The sequence below is a fragment of the Triturus cristatus genome, unplaced genomic scaffold (genome assembly GCF_964204655.1).
Source record: "Triturus cristatus unplaced genomic scaffold, aTriCri1.1 SCAFFOLD_200, whole genome shotgun sequence".
Lineage (NCBI taxonomy): Eukaryota > Metazoa > Chordata > Amphibia > Caudata > Salamandridae > Triturus > Triturus cristatus.
The window spans coordinates 294,302-315,111 of record NW_028187909.1 but is presented as its reverse complement, the minus strand read 5'-3'; positions in this window follow the sequence as shown (position 1 = coordinate 315,111).

Here is a 20,810-nt window from a genome sequence, read left to right as displayed (position 1 = left end):
CAATCTCCCCCACCTATCCAAAATCCTTGACAAATGCGTCCTCCAACAACTGACTCAGCACATGGATAACATCAACCTTCTTGACCCTCACCAATCGGGTTTCAGAAAAGGTTACAGCACCGAAACCGTGATCCTTAACATCACAGACGACATCCACAAATCCCTCGATACCGACCAATGCTGCCTCCTCATTCTCCTAGACCGATCGGCAGCCTTTGACACAGTTGATCACCAACCTCTCATCAAGGCTTTACAAGAAAGGGTAGGAGCTGATGAGGTGGTCCTATGCTGGTTCTCCTCCTTCTTACACAGGCGCTCACAAAGGATAAAAATAAACAAGCATTTACAATGCAATGGTCTCGGCAATATTATAGGTAGAGCTATTGGTATTGCTCATTATTTTTTTTATCATTTTTGTATCCCTAAATAAATGGCATTGTCATTTCTATTGGCACAGGCGGTCTTTTTTTCCAGACTGCAGTGACAGCAGGCACATCGATGTGCGCTGCTCACACTGCTCACTTCTCACTAGTGGCGAAGTTATGGCATGACGTAATGCCAGGTGAGCGTTGTAGGGAAGGGAAATCCTTTAAAGAGAGTCCTTTTCTCTCTGGATTTCCCTTCTCTTTTTGAAACTCAGGAGCAGCAACATTGTCGTGGTGTCACCAGGGCTTTAAGTAGAAGCTGTTTCAATATTAAATACAACAAGCCAGACAGAGTTGCTGCTTATTTATCTTAAGCAACTAAGAACCATTGACAAAGCCAATAGTCCTAACTTGTTGTAGGTATGATGTTACTTGTATCATATATCTGGATGCACTTACAAACAGCAAAAATACAAGTTGTGTGACACACTATGCCAAGCACAAATCTTTAGCTTGTGTTTATAAGCCACGCCCTTAATTACATTGGCCACGCCCATTTGAGAGACCCCCAGTTTTTTAATCCCACTTAAAGCCCTGGTAATTAGTAATATTCCATCCATCTCTGTGATACCACTTGCTGTGATTTCAGCATGTTAGATCTCATGATGTCAACTCCAGTGATATCATCTGGTTAAAGGTCACTTGCGATGTCATTCAGGGTTTGGTGGTCAAAGGGCATGTGATGTCACTTCCGCTATGCCTGGCATTTGGGTCAACTGACGTCCACAGTAGTACTGCTGGGAGAAAAGCTTGATTTTCGGGTTCGAACGGATAGGTCTGCTGTGCATGTGTTGCACACTTAAGACGGGGCTTCGCTATCCAGGGGGCACGCGCATGGCGATTGTTTATGTAGCGAAATGCAACAGACCTACTGCCTCAAGAACAGGCCCCGTACCTACAAGGCTGGACCATCAGCAAGCGTACTCTTACTTCAGGGGGAGCTTGTAATGCCCCGCAACAACAAGCCTTCTGTTCAAGGGTCCAGGCTCTTCCCTGCGCCGCTGTAACAACCATTCATTCGGGAACAGAAGTCTCGGGCTCTGCATGAAGTAGGAACATGGTAACGTGAGACCCATCTTCCTGGCGGGGCATCTGTCTCCCTGGTGCACCATTATTCTGTCCTGTAGCGATGGCGTTAGGCAAACACTGCAAGAGCACGGAGTTTAAACACTGCATCAGCCTGTGTGATGTGATCACGGGACAGGTAATGCCCCCCTAATCTCAGGAGATCAGCTGCATTGTTTACGTATTTTGGCAGTGGGAGCACCGTCTTCACATCAAAGACAGTTAGAGAAAGGGAGAACGAGAGGAGAAAAGACACAGAGAGAGAGAAAGACAGTCGAGAGGATCGAAAACGAGAGTGAGGGGAAACAGACAAAGAGAAGGAAGAGTGACAGAAAAAAAAAAGCACACCACTGCCTTTCTCCGAGGCGAAGCAGAAATGCCTCGGAGAAACGCAGTGGCGTTTTCAGATTCGGGGGCATGTTTCTTTTTCTCTCCTCTTGCCATTGGCTGGAGGAGAGAAAAACACGCCTGATAAAAGGGCGTGGCTAAAAGTGGAAAGAAGAGCACGGAACACGCCCCCGAATCTGAAAAAGACGGAGCCTATTTGGAGGGACGGCTCTCTCCTCCAATGGCTGGCCTCCGTTTAGGAAGCCAGCCAATGGAGGAGAAGCAAAAAGAGAGGCGGGCTAAATAGCCACTCTAAGAATCATTAAATCTCCGACTTCCGGTTCTGCCTTCGGCAGACCGGACGGTCCTCGACCTAAAAACGTTACCTCCGACCTACACCCTGTCAACAGGGGTGTCCCCCAAGGTTCAGTGCTCTCACCTCAACTGTTCAACATATACATGGAACCCCTCACCACCCAACTCAAAAATGCTAACATCTCTTTCCACCTCTATGCAGATGACACCCAAATCTATTTAGAAACCTCCTCCATTGATGACATTCAGACTAAATGTCACTCTAAAAGAAATCCAACATTGGCTGTCGCTTAACCACTTAAAACTCAACCAAGACAAAACCAAAATACTCCTCATCTCCAACAAAGAGGAGAACCCTCATGTTTCAGAATGGCTAAAAGCTTTAGATGCTCTTAACAGCAATCACACTCTGACCCACTCCGTTAAGTCATTAGGAATTACCCTAGACTCAAAACTCGACATGGTCAAGAACTCCGCAAAGAGTGCCTTCATCAACCTGAAGCTATTTAACAAAATAAAACCATTCATCCCAACCAACGACCTCAAACAAGCCACCCAATCACTGGTGCTATCCAGACTCTACTATGGGAATGCCACTCTCACTGGTACAACAAAATCTCACCTAGCACCCCTCAAAACTACTCTCAACGCAGCAGCTAGAATTGTCACTGGAATCGGGAAATACGATCACATCTCACCGGCACTCAGAGCACTAAAATGGCTCCCAATCAAACCGTGTGCCAGTTACAGAACTGCCTGCCTCACACACAAAGCCCTGCACACAGGAAAACCTGAGTATTTGGCTGCCAAACTCAAGAGGGCTGGTCAGACAAGGAACCTCAGGTGCTCCAGCACCCTTCTACTCATGAAAACACGCAAACAAAAAACTGCCGCACGGTCCTTCGCTGGAAACGCGCCCAAAATCTGGAACGCCATCCCAGTCGGTATCAGGACTATCTCATCCTTCACAAAGTTCAAAAAGCAACTTAAAGTCCTTTTCCTCAACCGCTCCCTTCCGAATGCATAGTCGCCATATATACGCTATTCCCTGCTCATTGTCTTTTTCTGACATTGTAGCCCAATGACTTTCCTCCTCCCTGCTATTCGTCTCCCAACTGCTCCCCCCCCCCCTTAATTGGTTCAACCCCAAGACAACATGTACTCTATGAGGTTATCTCAGGACTCACGGACTGCCTCAATGCTGCTCAGTACACTTGGACTTCTGAACCTTTATGTAGAATACTGCTTTATTGTATCCACCCCAAGACAACGTGTACTCTATGAGGTTATCTCAGGACTCACGGACTACCTCAATGCTGCTCAGCACACTTGGACTGCCGAACCTATATGTAGAATCCTGCCTTATTGTATCAACCCCAAGGCAACGTGTACTCTCTGAGGTTATCTCAGGACTCACGCACTACCTCAATACTGCACAGCACACTTGGACTGCCGAACCTATATGTAGAATACTGCTTATTGCAGGAATCTTGCTCAAAAACTGTTGTGAAGCGCTCCGATACCCTCAGGTCAGGCTAGCGCTATATAAAACTCCTTAATAAATACATTGTCAACTCACATTTCCCTGCGATACCATATGTGATTGGCCAGTTACTGCACACATGCGGGACCAGTTGTGCCCCCTGTTCTGTTGTGGACGTGTTGCGGATTGTGCCACATTGTTGTCAATGTTGTTCTGCTCTGCATGTGATGTGTGTGCCGCATTTTGGGGGAGTCGCCCCTGCATCTCTGAGCTGGCTGCCCCCGATCCCTTACATGCAGTGTGCCTCTGCTTTCTGTGCTTATACAGTGCTGGGATGTGGCATTCGTGGATGCATTGGTATCTTGGTGGGAGTTGGGGGTCTGGGGCATGGTTTGTCAGATGATGTGCTGTGTTTACTTGTGCATGTGTGCCATTGTGCCAATCTCCACCGGTCCCCCCAGTCCCTGGTCGTTACTCACCCTGTTGCTGTTGTGTCCGGTCCTGTTGAGCAGTGTCCGGGCCCCCAACTCCTGCCACCGTCTCCCCACTGATAACTATGGACACCATTTCCTCCATCTCGTCCAGCTCCTCCTGTGGCACTGGACTGCCTCCTCCAGTCTGCATTGCTGACTTTCGGTTGTTTGTGAGCTTCTGCTTGGTTTTGTGCTTGACATCATTCCAGCGCCTCTTGACCTCGTCCATTGTCCTCTTCAGCACTCCGACTGCATTCACCTTGTCCACGATGGTCTACCATATTCCATTTTTAGTTGCCAGTGACACAGTGGAGGTGACGAACAGTAGTTGATGGTGTTCTATCACCTCCATTATCAGGATCCTGTTTTCCTGCGGACTGAACATTTTCTTGCTACTCTTCTTCTCCTTGCCTTTACCTGACCCTGAAGTCCTAGGCTGGTCCTCCGGGGGGCTTGTGGGTTTCTGGTTGTCCTCTGCACTTGCTCCGGCTGACTCCATTGTGCTTCGCTGTTGTTTAGCTTTTGTATGTGTTTTTTCCACCTTTTGTAGTGCATTTTCCCGTATGTCGCGTGGGGATTTCAGGCCTGTGGCTGATTTTTGCAGATTTTTTGTATCGCGATTGGCGTCATCGCTGCTATTTTGGTGTTAGTGTTTCGCATTTTTGCGGCGTCGCGTTAGTTTTTTTACGCGTTGGTTTGACGCATTGTCACGGGACTATCGCATGTTGCCGCCGGCTTGGGAATACCACGTTGACACGAAGTTATTCTCCCGTGATGGACTGCGATGTGGTGAGTTGCGATAAACTACTCTTGTGGTAGTTATCACACGTTCTTGAGAATATACCCCTATGTCGGTGCAAATGTAATAGTCATTTCAATTGAAAATGTGTTGTTTGTAATGGCAGTGCGCTGCCACACCATGCATGCTCCTCACTACACCACTACACTTATCACCCCTCCACTTTCCAACATTCCTCTCTACAACACTCTACTCCACGCTATGCCCTTCCAGTCTATGCCACACCACTACATTCTAAAACACTCCGCTTCACAACATGCCATTCCACTCTATGCCCCTTCACTCTAAGACACTCTACGACAGGCCACAACACTCGAGTCCACGCAACTCCACCCTACGCCACTCTATGTCACTCTACTCTACGCTGCTCCACTCTACACCTCTTACCCCACTCCACTCCACTCCAAATTATCCAATATAACCCACTCCACTCCAGTCTACCCCAATCTGCCCACTCCACTTAACTCCAATCTACCCCAATCTTCTCCACTTCAATCTACCCCACTCTAATCCACCTAATCTATCCCACTTAACTACAATCTACCCCGATCTACCTCAATCCAATCTACTCCACTCCGATGTAACCCACACCACTCCAATATAACCTAATCTACATCACTCCACTTTTCACCACTCCACTTTCCACCCCTCCTCTCTACAACACTCTACTCCACTCTATGCCCTTCCAGAGTCTATGCCACGCCACTCCATTCTAAAACACTCCGCTCCACAACATGCCAATCCACTCTATGCCCCTTCACTCGAAGACACTCTACGACAGGCCACAACACTCAAGTCCACGCCACTCCACCCTACGCCACTCTATATCACTCTACTCTACGTTGCTCCACTCTACACCTCTTACCCCACTCTACTCCAATTTATCCAATAAAACCCACTCCACTCCAGTCTACCCCAATCTGCCCACTCCACCTAACTCCAATCTACCCCAATATACTCCACTTCAATCTACCCCACTCCACTCCACCTAAACTATCCCACTCTACTACAATCTACCCCGATCTACCTCACTCCAATCTACTCCACTCCAATGTACCCCACACCACTCCAATCTAACCTAATCTACATCACTCTACTCTACCCCAGCCCATTCCACCCCAACCCATTTTACCCAACTCCAAACTACTCTATTCTGCTCCATTTCTATCTACCCCATCCTATCACACTCTACTCCACTCTACCACAATCTACCCTACTCCACCACAATCTACCCCAATCCACTGCACTACGATCCAGTCTGTCCCAATCTGCCCCACTCCACTCTAATCTTCCCCAAACTCCCCAACGCCAATCTACCCCACTCCACGCCAATCAACCCAAATATACCCCACTCCACCCCAATCTACTCCACTCCACTTCTATCTACTCTACTCCACTCCATTCTACCTCACTCCACTCTTTTCCAATCTACCTCACTCAATCTAACTCAACCAACACCACTCCACTCCAGTTTACCCCACTTCACTTCACTCCAATCTACACCATTCTACTCCTCTCCAATCACAATCTACCCCACTCCACTCCAATCTACCCCACTTCACTTCAATCTACCCAATTTACCCCACTCCAATCTACTCCATTTCAATCTACCGTACTCTTATCTACCTCACTCCATTCCAATCTAGTCTACTCCACTCCACTCCAATCAACCACACTCAATCTAACCCAATCAACCCTACTCCACTCTAATCTACCCCTCTACCTCACTACAATATACTCCTCTGTAATCACAATCTACCCCAGTCCACTACAATCTACCCAAATCTACTCCACTCCAAACTATCCCAGTCTACCCCACTCCACTCCAATCTATCCCAATCTACCCCACTCATAAAAATCAATCTAACTCCACTCCAATCTACCCATCTATGCCATTCTACCCTGCTCCACTCTATGCCAACTTACCCCGCTCCAATCTCCCACAACTAACCCCAGTCCACCCCATCCCAATACACCCAGTTTATCCCACTCCACTCCAATCTACCCGACTTCAATACACCTAATCTACCCAACTCCACTCCTCTCAGATCTACCCCTCTCAATCTAACTCAATCTACCCCACTCCATTCCAATCTACTCCACTTCAGCCCACCCCGTTCTAACCTACCCCACTAAAATGCAATCTACCCCACACAACTCCACTCCAATCTCCTCTACTCCACTACAATGTACCACACTCTAGTCTACCTCACTCTTCCCCAATGTACCCCACTACAATTTAGCCCATTCTAGCATACCCTACCATACTCCATTATATCCCAATCTACCCCACTTCACTGTATCCCAATTTACCCCACTATACTCTACCCTAATCTACCCCACTCTTCTCTACCCAATTCACGTTACCCCACTCTACATTCTACTCTGATCTACCTAACCCCACTCCACACCACTAGCATATAGTCATGCTGAACAGTAACCACACTGGCGTACAACATGGCTAAAACACATCGCTAAAGCCAATAGACTTATTGGCTTTGCCAGTGCTTGTTAATAAACAATTGTATTTGCATTTGACAATAACAGTAGGCCTTTAGATGATTACACTTTCACTGCAGGTCACAGCATGAGGGTATTCAGCAGAACACTATCAGTCTGGCACCAGAAACACAGAATTCGGATTTCCTTCCGCAAACAAGAAAAGCCTAACAAGGTTCATGCACTCCTTTTACCCACAATGTCTTTCCTGCTCCTTCTCCAATCCCCCTAGGTAGCATCCCTTCCTCTCATATTTAGTGGTATTTCTGGACACACTCTCTGAACTTATGTATTCATAACTTCGGATCATATAATGGTCCTTCCCCCATGCCCAGCTCTCCATGTCTTTTTTGAGCCAATGCCTGGCTATACTTCTTTTAGCAGTGACAAGGCTGATATGTAGCACAGCCATTTTGTACCTGTTGATCTCCAACTCAGATAGGATATTGAAAGGGCAGAGTTTGTGGGGAGGCTTCCAGCAGCCATCCCATCATCGTCCCCTCAGTATGAACCACATCCCCAAAAGTGATCTAACCTCAGAACAGAGCTATACAGTTTGTGTAAAGTCATCTGACCATCAACTGCATTGCAAACACTCAGGGAAGTGAATCCGGCAAAGCGTGAATGTTTCTGCCCTAGGAAGGTATATGCTATGCATACATGAACTGCAGGGAATTGGGTAAGAATGGCTGCATCCTATGACGTCATCTGTGCTTCCTGCCATTGTACGTACACGAGCAACCTCACTTCCTGCTCCCACGCCGATCTAGAAGTATAGAATGTATTAGGTGTATTGATCACCTGTAAGCAACGCAGCGAGAGGATGCCTTACCGCGCCCCATCAGTAATTCTGCTTCAACTTGATTTAAATCTACCGCACCACCCCACTAGAGTTTAGGAGGATTGAAATCTACCACGGCACCCCACCTCGTTCTAGGAGGATTGAAATCTACCCCAGCACCCTGCTACTGTCTAGGAGGATTGAAATCTACCACGCCACCCCACTCCAATGTAGGAAGATGGAAATTTACCACGGCACCCCACTATAGTCTAGGAGGATTGAAATCTACTGCACTACCCCCACTACAGTCTAGGAGGATTGAAATCTACCACGGCACCCCACCACGTTCTAGGAGTATTGAAATCAACCCCAGCACCCAACTACTGTCTAGGAGGATTGAAATCTACCACGGCACCCCACCACGTTCTAGGAGTATTGAAATCAACCCCAGCACCCAACTACTGTCTAGGAGGATTGAAATCTACCCTAGCACCCCGCTACTGTCTAGGAGGATTGAAATCTATCACGGCACTCCACCACGTTCTAGGAGGATTGAAATCTACCCCGGCACCCCGCTACTGTCTAGGAGGATAGAAATCTACCACACCAACCCAGTACAGTCATAGAGGACTGAAATCTACCTCGTCACCCCACTACAGTCTAGGAGGATTGAAATCTACCACGGCACCCCACTACAGTCTAGGACCATTTAAATCTACAGCGCATCCTACTGAAGTCTAGGAGGATTGAAATCTACCACACCATCCCACTGCAGCTTAGGATCATTGAAATCTACCCTGCCACCCCAGTACAGTCATGGAGGACTGAAATCTACCTCACCAATCCACTCCAATCTTGGAGGATTTAAATCTACCACGCACCCCACTACAGTCTAGGAGGATTGAAATATTCCACGCCTCCCCACTACAACCTAGGAGGATTGAAATATACCCTGCCACCCCAGTACAGTCATGGAGGACTGAAACTACCTCACCAATCCACCCCAATCTTGGAGGATTTAAATCTACCACACACCCCACTCCAGTCTGGGAGGATTTAAATCTACTACAGCACCCCAGTACAGTCATGAAGGACTGAAATCTACCCCAGCACCCCACTACAGTCTAAGAGGATTGAAATCTACCCCGGCACCCAACTACAGTGTAGAAGGATTGAAATCTACCCCGGCACCCAACTACAGTCTAGGAGGATTGAAATATACCACACCACCCCACTACAGTCTGGGAGGATTGAAATATACCACACCACCCCACTACTGTCTGGGAGGATTGAAATATACCACAACACCCCACTCCAACCTAGGAGGATTGAAATCTACCACACCACCCTAGGAGGATTTAAATCTACCATCGCACCCCACTGCAGTCTAGAAGGATTGAAATCTACCACGGCACCCCACTATAGTCTAGGAGGATTGAAATCTATCTTTGCACCCCGCTACAGTCTAGGAGGATTGAAATATACCACACCACCCCACTACAGTCTGGGAGGATTTAAATACACCGCCACACCCCACTACAACCTAGGTGGAATCAAATCTACCACACCACCCTAGGAGGATTTAAATCTACCACACCACCCTAGGAGGATTTAAATCTACCACAGCACCCCACTACAGCCTAGGAGGATTCAAATCTACTGCGCCACCCCACTACAACCTGGGAGAATTGAAATCTACCACGCCACCCGCCTACAGACTAGGTCGGAGGATTGAAATCTACCACAGCACACCACTACAGTCTGGGAGGAATGAAATATACCACACCACCCCACTACAGTCTGGGAGGATTTAAATATACCGCCACACCCCACTACAACCTAGGAGGATTGAAATCTACCACACCACTCTAGGAGGATTTAAATCTACCACGGCACCCCACTACAGTCTAGGAGGATTGAAATCTACCGCGCCACCCCCACTACAACCTGGGAGGATTAAAATCTACCACGCCACCCGCCTACAGTCTAGGTGGGAGGATTGAAATCTACCACAGCACACCACTACAGTCTAGGAGAAATGAAATCTACCACGGCACTCACTCCAGTCTAGGAGGATTGAAATCTACCACACCATCCCACTACATTCTAGGAGGATTGAAATCTACCCCAGCATCCCACTTTGGTCTAGGAGGATTGAAATCTACCGCACCACCCCACCCCACTCCAACCTAGGAGGATTGAGATCTACCACACAACACTAGGAGTATTGAAATCTACCACAGCACCCCACTACAATCTAGAAGGATTGAAATCTACCACGGCACCCCACTACGTTTTAGGAGGATTGAAATCTACCCCAGCACCCCACTACGTTTTAGGAGGATTGAAATCTACCCCAGCACCTCACTCCAGCTCAGGAGGATTGAAATCTACTTCGGCACCTCACTATAGTCTAGGAGGATTAAAATCTGCCACCCCACTAGAGTCTAGGTGGATTGAAATCTACCACGCCACCCAGTACAGTCATGAAGGACTGAAATCTACCCCGGCACCCCACTACAGTCTAGGAGGATTGAAATCTACCCCGGCAACCGACTACAGTCTAGGAGGATTGAAATCTACCCCGGCACCCAACTACAGTCTAGGAGGATTTATGTCTACCGCTCCACCCCACTCAAATCTAGGAGGATTGAAATCCACCATGGCACTCCAATACAGTCTAGGAGGATTTAAATCTACCACACTACCTCACTCCAGTTTAGGAGGATTGGAATCTACTTCGGAACCCCACTACAGTCTAGGAGGATTTAACTCTACCACGGCACCCCACTACGTTTTAGGAGGATTGAAATCTACCCCAGCACCCCACTACGTTTTAGGAGGATTGAAATCTACCCCAGCACCTCACTCCAGCTCAGGAGGATTGAATTCTACTTCGGCACCTCACTATAGTCTAGGAGGATTGAAATCTGCCACCCCACTACAGTCTAGGTGGATTGAAATCTACCACGCCACCCAGTACAGTCATGAAGGACTGAAATCTACCCCGGCACCCGACTACAGTCTAGGAGGATTGAAATTTACCCCGGCAACTGACTACAGTCTAGGACGATTGAAATCAACCCGGCACCCAACTACAGTCTAGGAGGATTTATGTCTACCGCTCCACCCCACTCAAATCTAGGAGGATTGAAATCCACCATGGCACTCCAATACAGTCTAGGAGGATTTAAATCTACCACACTACCTCACTCCAGTTTAGGAGGATTGGAATCTACTTCGGCACCCCACTACAGTCTAGGAGGATTTAACTCTACCACTGCACCCCTCTACAGTCTAGGAGGATTGAAATCTACCACAGCACCCCACTATAGTCTAGGTAGGATAATTGAAATCTACAGCGCCACCCCACTACAGTCTAGAAGGATTTAAATCTACCCCGGCTCCCCACTCCAATCTAGGAGGATTAAAATCTACCACGGCACCCCACTACAATCTAGGAGGATTGAAATCTACCCCGGCTCCCCACTCCAATCTAGGAGGATTAAAATCTACCACGGCACCCCACTACAATCTAGGAGGATTGAAATCTACCATGGCACCCCAGTACAGTCATGGAGGACTGAAATCTACCACGGCACCCCACTACAGTCTAAGAGGATTTACATCTAGGTCTGTCAAGTCTTTAATGGAATTACAAGTTTCTGAAGAACTGATGCTTATGCCTGTCCTAATCAGACTGGAGGTCCAAGCTGTATACAGGAAAAAGGGTGGGGGGGACAGGAGGAGCAGGGTGGTAAGGACTACGCAGCCACAATGACCACAAACAGATTCATATTGTTGCAGGGATTCTGCTCATGCACAGAACTATGCGCAGGAAACCAGGACCTCAGTGAATTGCGGTGTACCAAAAACTCACCTCAGTACCCAGAACCCCTATCCGACCAGCATCAGTGTCTCATTCGCTCTTCATACCATATAGAAGCTACCAATGATTAGACAACCCAGAACAAGCGTCTTAGAGTACTCTCAGGAATGGTGGGAATCAGAAATACCTGTTCGTTATTGTTCTCATATCAGTCCACAACAAGAGTATTCAGAGACACAGTAAAGTTTAAAATGTTTATTTTATAAACTACGTGTCCTAAGATGCAGTACTTTGGCTAACATAAGCAGACAAATGATTAATAGTAAAACCATCAGCATTGTTACAATACCATAGAAAATGAAGGGAGAAATCATATTACCAATGATCGTGGAATACAACCACCCTCCCTTCACTAGTAAGCTAGTATTATTATACTAATAAAAGGTCTCTAGGCTTGAATGGGGAACCCCATACCGTAAGATCAGCTTAGGTGAATCACATCACAGGCTCAGCTTTGCTCTGCGCCTGGAAAAGTTCTACTTCAGAATGTGTGTGTAATGCATGCAAACTGCAATATTAAAGGCGCTCGAGTTTCAGGTATTTGCAGCTGTGTGCGTATTATGGCTAGAGCGTGGGCCGATCAACCCGAATTCAAAAGCATACATTGTTTGTTGGCCCTGACTGTGTCTGCACACAATGTTCAGACCAAGGTCGCGGTGCACATCTAGGGATGTGAACAACAGACCGTTCTCATGTGAGAAAAAAGGCAAGTAAGCAGATTTCATATAATAACATCTAACAGCAGTGTTGTGTGCAAAAGCAGCAAAAGTGGCAAGATGGCGTTTTAACTTCTAAGACGCTTATGCTAACATAGCAATGTGTGCATCTAAAACTCCGCCTCCATTACAATATCACATTGGTTATTTGGCAAAAGCCTCCAAGAGGCTTGAGCACAAGAAAGCTTATTAAGACCCTGACTCCAAACCTCAGAGGCCGGACAATCATCACAGAGAGGACACCCGCATTTAGCATATCTGGACAGACCTCGAGGTCAACAGGCAGACCACAGAGTAATTGCAAAGTTAACTGTGAAACACCACTTTGTATTTCCTTGTACATATTAAGGAAGCAGTTAGCAACACCGTATTTCTCTATATATGTAGAATTACACTGTGTGTAAAAAATGTCTGCCAAGTGACACTGCAGAGGTGATAATATTATTTTACCTGTCCTAACTCTTCTTCATGGTATAGCATTAAATAGGGATATCCTGTGACATATGCCCTCAACGAATCCCATGTGCCGGAATATTGCAAGCATATGGCAAATTCAGATTATCAAATTCTTTCTGTTGGTCTACTGACTCAGCCATGGCCTCCCGAAGCAGATGCATTTGCATGGTTCCTTCAAGAATCCAGAAGTGGTGTCTTATGCTAAGTGAGGGATTAAAGACGTTCTGATGTTGGTGTAACAAGTGTAACAAATTCAGCAACAATGGATATAGACACATTGCTAATATTTTGCTCCTTATCTTATTTTCTGTATTTATCATGGACAAGAGCGTCTACTAGGCACCTTCCAAAAGGTATGCTGTGGTTTAAATTGACATATAATAATGGTCTCTCAGGTTGACTTTGGAAAGACTTCTAATTACAGCACTGTTTAGTACATGATAACCTACCTGCAGGTAGGGCCACTGGATTATGCAATTGTGCGGCAGCAGCGTTTTACACATAATTATAGATTTGCCTCCTTTGCAACATAATGCATTTTCTGCTTTATAATTTGCCTATTTCCACAAAAAAAAATTCCTAGCGCAATTGGTTCAAAAGTTATTAAACATGCAAGCAACACTGTTGCTGAGCAGTTGAAGGCGCTTTGCAATGGTTGACTGGCCACCTTTCTATTGCTTATTGCTATATTTTTGTTGTTAAACTGGTACTAATAAGGTGCAGTCAATGCCCAGGAAGTGTTCACAAGTGTAAAACTGACAAAATAATGAAGTATCATGAAATGTCCCTCATTATGCTGCATAATTTGCCTATTCTTCCTGCATAATTTACTCAACCCTGACGCATAATTTTGCCCTCAGGATGTGGGAGCACACCGCTGACCTCTCAGGCAAGGTTCGCCCCTGGCATTCTGGGTAATGCAGTCTCTTGTAGATCGCTCCAATATTTTTGAGTGTTTCGCCAAGGTTGGCGCAGATAGTGCTGATCTCTAGACACGTGTTTCTGGTTTATTAACCGTCATCAGTAGAGAATACAGTCTTGTATTTTGGGGTTTGCTGAGTAGGCTGCCAAACATTATATCAGGTCCGGTACCTCTCACTGGCGTGCAGGTGCTTCATCCACTAGCTCGTCAGCTCAATGACTCACAGGAGTACTTTAAATATACAACAGGATGTGGGAACACACCGCTGACCTCTCAGGCAAGGTTCGCCCCTGGCATTCTGGGTAATGCAGTCTCTTGTAGATCGCTCCAATATTTTTGAGTGTTTCGCCAAGGTTGGCGCAGATAGTGCTGATCTCTAGACACGTGTTTCTGGTTTATTAACCGTCATCAGTAGAGAATACAGTCTTGTATTTTGGGGTTTGCTGAGTAGGCTGCCAAACATTATATCAGGTCCGGTACCTCTCACTGGCGTGCAGGTGCTTCATCCACTAGCTCGTCAGCTCAATGACTCACAGGAGTACTTTAAATATACAACAGGATGTGGGAACACACCGCTGACCTCTCAGGCAAGGTTCGCCCCTGGCATTCTGGGTAATGCAGTCTCTTGTAGATCGCTCCAATATTTTCGAGTGTTTCGCCAAGGTTGGCGCAGATAGTGCTGATCTCTAGACACGTGTTTCTGGTTTATTAACCGTCATCAGTAGAGAATACAGTCTTGTATTTTGGGGTTTGCTGAGTAGGCTGCCAAACATTATATCAGGTCTGGTACCTCTCACTGGCGCACAGGTGTTTCATCCACTAGCTCGTCAGCTCAATGACTCACAGGAGTACTTTAAATATACAACAGGATGTGGGAACACACCGCTGACCTCTCAGGCAAGGTTCGCCCCTGGCATTCTGGGTAATGCAGTCTCTTGTAGATCGCTCCGATATTTTCGAGTGCATTTACCATAATGCCAGGGGCGAACCTTGCTGGGAGGTTAAGCGGTGTGCTCCCACCCCTGTTCCTGTTTAAAAGCACTCCCGTGAGTCATTGAGCTGACGAGCTCATGGAAGAAGCACCCGCGCGCCAGTGAGAGGTACCTGACCTGATGTGATGTTTGGCAGCCTACTTGGCAAACCCCAGATTTGAAGCCTCTAATCTCTACTGATGACAGTTAAAGAACCAGAAACACGTGTCTAGAGATCAGCACTATCTGCGCCAACTCTGGCGAAACACTCGTAAATACTTTAGCAAAGCAAGCAACTTGAGACTGCATTTACCATAATGCCAGGGGCGAACCTTGCTGGGAGGTTAAGCGGTGTGCTCCCACCCCTGTTCCTGTTTAACAGCACTCCCGTGAGTCATTGAGCTGACGAGCTTGTGGAAGAAGCACCCGCGCGCCAGTGAGAGGTACCTGACCCGATGTGATGTTTGGCAGCCTACTCGGCAAACCCCAAATTTGAAGCCTGTAATCTCTACTGATGACGGTTAAAGAACCAGAAACACGTGTCTAGAGATCAGCACTATCTGCGCCAACTCTCGTGAAACACTCGTAAATACTTTAGCAAAGCAAGCAACTTGAGACAGCATTTACCATAATGCCTGGGGCGAACCTTGCTGGGAGGTTAAGTGGTGTGCTCCCAACCCTGTTCCTGTTTAAAAGCACTCCCGTGAGTCATTGAGCTGATGAGCTCGTGGAAGAAGCACCCGCGCGCCCGTGAGAGGTACCTGACCTGATGTGATGTTTGGCAGCCTACTCGGCAAACCCCAAATTTGAAGCCTATAATCTCTACTGAAGATGATTAAAGAACCAGAAACACGTGTCTAGAGAACAGCATTATCTGCGCCAACTCTGGCGAAACACTCGTAAATACTTTAGCAAAGCAAGCAACTTGAGACTGCATTTACCATAATGCCAGGGGCGAACCTTGCTGGGAGTTTAAGCAGTGTGCTCCCACCCCTGTGCCTGCATAATTTGGCCCTTCCTTGACACAAAATTCCAGTGGCCCAGATGAAGTGGGTGGAGCCATTGGAGGAAGTGGGTGGAGCCAAGGTAAGTGGGTGTGACCTTTGACAAACATTTGAGCACCTGTACTTCATTTTTTACAAATTAAGCACTGAGAAATTAACTTTTTAAAACTAAGATAAAGCACTGGTTGGACATTAATTTTTATTAATCGTTACTCCGTGGTCACTCAGTCATGAGTCAAGGATGTAGTGGCGGTGCCAACCAGCCCGTTCACGCATGACTTGCACGCACCCCGAGGGCGGGCTCGCCCGAGGGGTTAAATAAAGGGGCGCAAGACCACTCGGGGTCTTGGCTCAGTACCAGTAATTACGTGTGGTTGTCACATTATTGCTGCGTTGCCACGCCAGAGGCCTAGCCTCCGTGCAGCGTGTGTCCAGCCAGGCCTGGACACCACATTGGCGACGAGGTGGGTCCCACCCATGCCTCTGTCGTGCCTCACCTGCCTCGTTTGGTGCCGGTGATCGCGGCTGGATGCCGCCGTGGAAGATCCCCGTGTGGCATGTGCAATCCGCTCCACCGGATCCGCGTGTGCCGCCTCAGCGGGAGCCCACCCCACACATCGCTGCTGTCCATCGGCAGAGGGTGCACCGGCGCGTGCATCCTCGGCGGGTGCCTACCCCGCACTGCGCTGCTGCCTGAGGTCCTGCCCTGTCGGCCGGGTCGCGTAGGACCGGTGTGGAGCAGAAGTCATCGGCGCCTGAAGCAGCGCCTTCAAGGTGAGGCCGGCCCTGCCCTGTGCGTGTCTGCGCAGGCCGTGCTCGTCATTCCAGCCGCAGCGGGATCGAGCCGGCGCCCCGGCAGTGTCAAGGCCCAGCCACGCTCTGCGCTCCCACAATCACATGGTCGAGCCTGCGGCCGGTGGGGGGAAGGGAATGCCTGATTCGGTGAAGGAAAGGATTGGCCCTCGCAGCGGTGCGGCGCACATACGCGCATGACCCTAGCGCCTAGCCTCTCGAACTGGCTGCGAGGAGTACAAAAAAAAGAAACTGAAGAAAAAAAACAAAAAAAGGACAGTAAATCAGGCAAACACTTCCAGCAATTTAACCCTCTCGCCATCATGAGGCCGGCAGCAACTGGGCTCACCAAACACCACAAGCAGTCACCATCAGGCCTCCAAGATGTATCAGCTCAGCGCTCACATCAAAGGAACACTCCTTGTGTACCCACATTGCCAGCCTGCTCTCCACGTCCAGTGGCAACAGCACCATTGGTGGCCCGCGTCGGCTTGCGCCTAGCGACCTGCCCTGCCGCCACCCCCTGCGAGCGCTGGCAAGTGCTCAAGTGACAGGATGAGTGTGCAAGACGCGGATGAAGGGGGTGGTGCCCTTGCAGCGCAGCTGCCAGTCCCTCAGCAGGCGGCCCTACCTGCCCAACCTCGGCCCGGTCAGGTCATGGCTGCCCCTTTACCACAGTTCAGCGAGCTCTCCGACCCCACCACAGCCGCGGCGCGCTGGAAGTCCTGGATCGACTGCCTGGACCATTACTTCGTGGACGTACGAGAGACCGATGGGAGGGTGAAAAGGTCACTCCTCATGTGCTACGGAGGGGGTGAGCTGTATGATTTATTTGAGACACTGCCCAACACAGGAGCGGACGACGACTACAACGGGGTGGTTGCAGCCCTGAACAGGCATTTCGACCCCCAGATAAACCCCGACTTCGAGCGGTTCAAGCTCCGACAGGCACGGCAAGGGGAGGCCGAGAGACCATTGATGTTTTCTACGCTCGTCTGCGGAAATTGGCGAGTTCATGCACGCTGCCGGACCAGAGGGAGGAGATCAAGGTGCAAGTCATTCAGGGGTGTCGTTCAGTGATTCTACGCCGCCTGATACAACCGGGCATCAGTCTGGACGAGATTCTCGAACTTGCCAGGTTCCACGAGCTGTCCAACGCTCACGCGGATGAGATGGAGGCGGCCCTCAACCAGCCTACGCCGCAGCCCACATGGACACGACCCCCTGTGGTCAAAGAGGAGAGAGTGGACGCTATTCAGAGGCGGCCGGCACCATCAGAAGGACCCACGAGACCGCCCCAAAGAAGTGCATGCGGAAATTGTGGGTTGGACCACCCTCCAGCAGGGACTCTCGAGGACCCTCTGGATCAAGTGGACACCACCCCACCTGGGTTAGGACTAGGGGCTGAAGACGATGACGTGTTCTTCGTGCCGTTCGTCAATCGAGAAGCCGGCCGCCACCCATGTGCACTATTACAGTGGCTGGGTCTCCCGTGAGTGCCCTCATAGACTCGGGGGCGTCGGTGAATGTAATGGACAGTGATCAATATGAGCAGCTATCACCACATCCGCCGCTCCTACCGTCCAAGGCCAGAATATACACATACGGCGGGACCGAACCGCTTCCCCTACGAGGAGTCATGGAGTTTGAAGTTACCAGCAAGGGCCACCACCTCAACACAAGGTTTGATGTCACAGAAGGAAAGCGAGGAACCCTCCTCAGCTGTCACACTGCAGAAGACCTGGAGTTGGTCTTTTTCACGAACCAGGTGCATCATCTGCACGCCCGAGAAATCCTCAGAGACTTCCCCATGTTATTTGAGGGCCTGGGCTGCCTAAAAGGGAGAATGTTCAAGCTGCACATCGATCCCACGGTCAAGCCTATGGCTTTGAGGCACCGATGGGTGTCATTCCACCTATGCCCGCAGGTGGAGGAGGAGCTGAAGAAGTTGGAACAGTTGAGCGTGATAGAGAAAGTGTCGCCTTTGGTCGTGGCCCCCAAACCAAAGCAGCCGGGAGCCATTCGGCTCTGTCTTGACATGCACCTTCCTAAAAGGGCTGTGAAGAGGGAACGTCATCTCCCACCCACCATGGATGACATCGTGGCTGACCTTAATTGCGGCAAGTGGTTTACCAAACATGACTTCAATGCCGGCTACCACCAGCTGGAGCTCCAACCCGACAGCAGGAACATCACAACCTTCTCCACCCACATGGGGCTACGCCGGTATAAGAGACTGAGCTTTGGGGTATCCTCCGCCGCGGAGGTGTTTCAGAACGCGATAAGGGCGACGCTCACAGGGTTGCATCTCAGAGCCACCCTTCAACAGCTGGCAGAGAAGGGACTCACCCTGCAAAGAGCCAAGTGTTCGTTTTATCAAGAGTCGGTGGACTTCTTTGGCTACATTTTCTCCAGATATGGCCTACGTGTTGATCCGAAGAAAGCAGCGGCCAAAAATCTGCCCCGGGGCCTACGTCACCCACAGAGGTCTGCAGTTTCCTCGGCATGGCCACGTACTGTGGCCGGTTTATTCCCAATCTAGCGTTCCTCTCCAAACCACTCCGCAATCTCACAAAGTCTGGTCAGCCGTGGGCCTGGTCCGCGAAGGAAGATCTGGCATTCCATGCCGTCACGGAGGCCCTCGTCGATGACAAAGTGATGGCGTACTTTCGCCCCCATATGCGCACCGAGGTGGTGGTGGATGCAAGCCCACTAGGGCTGGGCGCTGTCCTGATGCAAGAGACAGAGTCCAAGGAGTAGGTCTCAACTGCGTATGCCAGCAGGGCATTGACCGGAACGGAGATGCGATATGCGCAAATCGAGCGCGAGGCCCTGGCCATCAAATGGGCATGCCAGCATTTCCATCTCTATTTTTATGGACACGAATTTCGAGTGGTCACGGATCACAAGCCTCTTGTCCCCCGCTTCGCCGGCTCATCTCGGCTGACTCCTCCACGGATCGAGAGGTGGGCAGTCCAACTGCAGGCCTATCACTTCGACGTAATCTTCCGTCCTGGGGTCAACAACCCTGCTGACTTCCTGTCGCGGCACCCCGGCCCGCCTGCCCCTTCTAGGCCCCTACCCGATGAAGACTGCACCGAGGAGTATGTCCGGATGGTCTCTCTCGAAGCGTGCCCAGTTGCTCTCATGCTAGAAGATATCGGGAAGGTAACTGAGTCTGATGAGTGCCTGGTCAAGGTCAAGACCACGTTAGCCAACAGGAACTGGCGTCACTTCCTCGATGGAGTCAGTGCACTGACAGCGGAAGAAAGACTGTTTCGGCAACAGATGTGGAAAGCTCAGAGCCAGCTCAGCGAGGGGCTTCATGGAGTTGTGTTGCGAGGCACCACCCTAGTAATCCCACAGAGTCTTCAAGAGAGAGTAGTCCATCTAGTGCACCAAGGGCATCAAGGGATATCAAAGACAAAAGCCACGCTACGAAGCAAAGTTTGGTTTCCAGGCATGGATGCCATGGTCGAGGAGGTCATCTGCACCTGCCACTCCTGCAACATCATGGGAGGTGACCCGGCACCACATCCGGTGATCACTAAAGCACCATGCCAGGAGCCCTGGACCAGCCAGAGTGAGTCTCGACTTTGGGTCATTTCCCAGCAGCCGTAGCACCCTGGTTCTCATCGACTCGCATTCAAAGTTCCCGGTGGTGGAAGTGGTGTCGTCAAAAGCTTTTCAACACGTCCGGACCACACTTGAGCGGGTCTTCGCTATGATGGGACTGCCAGAAGAGATCAAATCAGATAATGGCCCAGCATTTCAAGGAAGAGAGTTCCAAGAATACCTGGCCTCCTGCGCCATTCAACACTGCAAGATCACGCCACAGTAGCCCCAGGCGAATGGCGAGGTGGAGCAGTTCATGCGGACGATGAACCGAGCCC